We start from the raw sequence: 4,186 nt of genomic DNA on the forward strand, positions 1-4,186 counted from the left end.
ATATGAATTCAATTCTGTCAATTAGATGCATTCATAAAAAACTTGAAAAATGGAAGTGAGGGTAGAGGCCATTTATTTTCTGTTTTGGCTGATTGCTAGACTAGACAGTATTTGTTTCTTGATCTCTGGACTCTATATAGTAACCAGTTCCAATGGCAGCATCCCAATTCCCCATTTTCTTCATTTTAGTACACTGCTAACGCTTGTTCCCTTGGAAAGCCTATTTAGCTACATCATTCTGAGAACCATTCCTGAAGGCCCTGCCTAGAGGCTACTCATTCACGCCTATCACAACTGTATAGGCAACTAATTCTTTCTTCTTTTTAAAGAAAACATTTTTAATCTTACTGTACAGTACCTTGAAAAGTACAGTACAGTACAAAAGCTGGCTTACAGGGGCTGGCATTGAGCTAGCGAACACACATTCACATCTTTGAAAGTTTGCAGCTTGAAGGTTTGTATGTAGGGGACTTACTGTAGAGTGAAGTATACAGAAGAGATGAAAAACAATTAAAATTTCACCACCCAGAAATTAAGATTATAATTTGCGTGTATCTTCCAAAGATGAAATGCACATGCATATATAAAGGTATATATTATTTTTACATCATTGGTATTGTGCTATTTATACATTTTCTCTTTCTTTATTTGCTAATTGTTAAGAGAATTTTCCCATTCCACTAATTTATCTTTAAACAGCATTTTTAAAAGCCGTATAATAGCCCATCATATGGATGTGCCGTTGATTTATTTAGCCTGTCTCCTACTGTAGGTCAGGTCCTGGCTTCCAGCTTTCCAGTATTATAAATAACAAATGTCCTTGTCCCCTAACTCTAGCCATTTGTTTTCTGTATCATATGATACGGCATTTTTTTTAATAATGCAGAGGCCAATTACATTTATTGAGCTACTGCTGGGTGTCAGCCTCCCTGCTTAGTGCTTTTCCTTTCAGTTAGAAAGCCTCCGAGCCTCCTTGCAAATAGGCAACTAATTCTGCTTTAAATGTTTTTCTGTTTAAAAAAGCCAGCGGAGCACAGAGGCAAGTGAAGAGGACACAGACTTCTCAGGTATTAAACTATTCCAACAGAAATCTTTGGATGTGGTTTATATAGAGAGAACTGACCATACACACAAACTTGAAGCCTAAGTTTTGAGGGAATTATATTGGCAAAGAAGTTCCAAGTCTGTTCTAGAAGCTTATGATTATTTGACTGCTAAATAAACCTGAAGGTCTCCAAACCTGCAACAGAAAGATGGCTGCAAAAGTTGTGAAACACTCTCCACCTTCACCAAAAAATTAATTCCCTCCAATACCCACTTCAAATGTGTCATATAGCATAATGGACAAAGAAAAACTTCCTAGAAGGAAAAGCTAAGGGCCATGGAGGATAATGAAGGAAGATATTCCTTCAAGAGTAGAGAAATACAGGATGTCAAATGAGCTAAACTAGAAGTTTACCCCATTGTTAAAATGGGTGTTCTTTACAGTTTCTACCCAGCAGGATTTCACGATTTCTGTAGATCTGTGACTATTTCCCATCCTTTCCTCTTCTTTTTTTTTAATTTTTATTTTTATTTATTTATTTTTTAACATCTTTGAGTATAACTATTTTACAATCCTGTGTTAGTTTCTCCTTTACAACAAAGTGAATCAGTTATACATATACATATGTTCCTATATCTCTTCCCTCTTGCATCACCCTCCCTCCCACCCTCCCTATCCCACCCCTCTAGGTGGTCACAAAGCACAGAAGTGAACTCCCTGTGCTATGCGGCAGCTTCCCACTAGCTATCTAATTTACATTTGGTAGTGTGTATATGTCCCTGCCACCCTCTCACATCGTCACCGCTTACCCTTCCCCCTCCCCATATCCTCAAGTCCATGCTCTAGTAGGTCTGTGTTTTATTCCCGTCCTACCACTAATCTCTCCATCTTTTCCTCTTCTGAATGTGAGTTTTTATTGTAGTTATCCTTTCCTGATCCACCATCATATAATGGGTATGTGTATGTGTATGTGTGAGTGGAGAGGTACATATAATATTTTAAAAAAATCTTATAGGATGCCAGGCCACAGGAAGCCATATCTGGAAATGATGAAGAGGAATGCATTTCACCCACAAGTAGAGGACCTTGAGCTGTATAGAGTTACTAATGAGATTACATTAGGAAAAGAAACATGTTCTGTGTGTTATTAAAAGAGAGTATACAGGTTTGGGGGTTGCCAAAAGGGTGGATTGTATTAGAAACTATTAGTTGTCCCCAATATCCATTTCCTGCTTCTTCCACAATTAAAAAAAAATTTTTTTTAGTTGGACAAACAGGCAAAATAGACAATTCTAAGATCACCCACAAGATTCTTTTTTTTTTTTTTTTTTTCTTTTTTTTTTTTTCATTTTTTTTTTAAAAAAAAAGTGGCAATGCCTTAACCGTATGCGTGTTGTTAGGCCCGAAGGCCTCTTCCATCCTTGTCAAGGGGAGTGCTAACCTTCTCTCCTTTCATACAACACAGCCACAAGATTCTTAACACTAGTGTACATACCCTGTATAAGCCCTCACCCTGAGTACAGCAGGATTTGTGAATGTGATGGGATTTCACTCCTGTGATTAGATTGCATTACATGGCAAAGGTGCAGGTATTTTGCAAGAACCTGAACGTGAATTAGCTTGAAAGCAGATTGTTCCAGTCAAGCCTCCAGATGAGAAGAGAGCCCAGTCAACACCTTCATTTCAACCTGGTGAGATCCTGCGCAGAGGATCCAGTGAAATCTTGCTAAGACTCCTGATCCTCAAAAACTGTGAGATAATAAATATGTGCCAGGTTATGCTACTAAATTTGTGATTATTTGTTACACAAAAATAGAAAATGAGTAGAGGCACATATTTAAACATTATACTTCTAAGCTTCTCTTGTAGTAGGTGTGGTCTGTGACTAAATTCTGGCCCATCAGACAGGAGCTGAATTCAACTGTGCAACTTCTGAATCATTATTTTAAAGGTAAATAATGGCCATACTTTTAATTCTTTTCAATATATACCCACAAGTGGAATTGCTGGATCATATGGTAATCCTATTTTTATTTATCTCTTTTTTCTGGTAAAAACTATATAACATAAAATTTACTATCTTAACCACTTTTAAGTAGTGTTAACTATATGTACCTCATTGTGCAACAGATGTCTAGAAATATTTTCATCTTGCAAAACTGAAACTCTATACCCATTGAACAATGATTCCCTTTTCCCCATCCCTCCCAGCCCCTGGCAATCACCATTCTACTTTCTGTTTCTAAGAGTCTAACTACTTTATTTACCTCATTTAAGTGGAATCATACAGTATTTGTCTTTTTGCAACTGGCTTATTTCACTTAGCATAGTGTCCTCAAGGTTCATCCATGTAGCATGTGACAGAACTCCCTTCCTTTTTAAGTCTAAATAATATTCCGTTGAATATATATACCACATTTGTTTATCCATTCATCTGTCGATGGGCATTTGGGTTGCTTCTGCCTCTTGGCTATTGCGAATATTGCCGCTATGAACATAGGTGTACAAATATATCTTTGAGATCCTGCTTTAAATTCCTTTGCATATATACCCAGAAATGGGATGCTGGATCATATGGTACAGTAGTTCTATATTCAATTTTTTGAGGAACCTCCAATACTGTTCTCTACAGAAGTTAAATCATTTTAAACCCCACCAATATGGCACAGGGTTCCAACTTCTCCATATCCTTACCAATATTTGTTATTTGGGGGAGTTTTTGATAGTAGCCATCTTAATGGGTATGAAGCAGAATCTCATTATGGTTTTGATTTGCAGTTCTCCAGTAATTAGTGACCTTGAGTGTCTTTTTCATATGCTTGTTGGCCATTTGTATATCATCTTTGGAGAAACGTCTATTCAAGTCCTTTGCCCATTTTGTAATAGGATTATTTGACTTTCTGTTGTTAATCAGTAAGTACTCTTTATGTATTCTTAAAGTACTCTGGATATTGTTGTCCGTGGTTTTGAATTCACATCCAGGAAAACATTGCCATTTCTTGATGCTAGCCTAACACATATTTTCTGCCTTGCAGAAATGCCTGGAAGACAGTGATCCACTTGTTGTTATGTGCAGGAAAAAAACACATCTAATTTTTTTCCCCTCACTTTTCATATGGACTGCTATTCTCCATGCACTGG

The 4,186-nt window shown here is 37.0% G+C and overlaps 1 pseudogene; it reads right to left on the reverse strand.

Annotated features, from left to right (window-relative positions):
- Positions 1–2,404: 2,404 nt before the first annotated feature.
- Positions 2,405–2,508, reverse strand: LOC131760690 (U6atac minor spliceosomal RNA; annotated as a pseudogene).
- Positions 2,509–4,186: the final 1,678 nt, after the last annotated feature.

This window comes from Kogia breviceps, chromosome 7 (genome assembly GCF_026419965.1).
Source record: "Kogia breviceps isolate mKogBre1 chromosome 7, mKogBre1 haplotype 1, whole genome shotgun sequence".
Classification (NCBI taxonomy): domain Eukaryota; kingdom Metazoa; phylum Chordata; class Mammalia; order Artiodactyla; family Physeteridae; genus Kogia; species Kogia breviceps.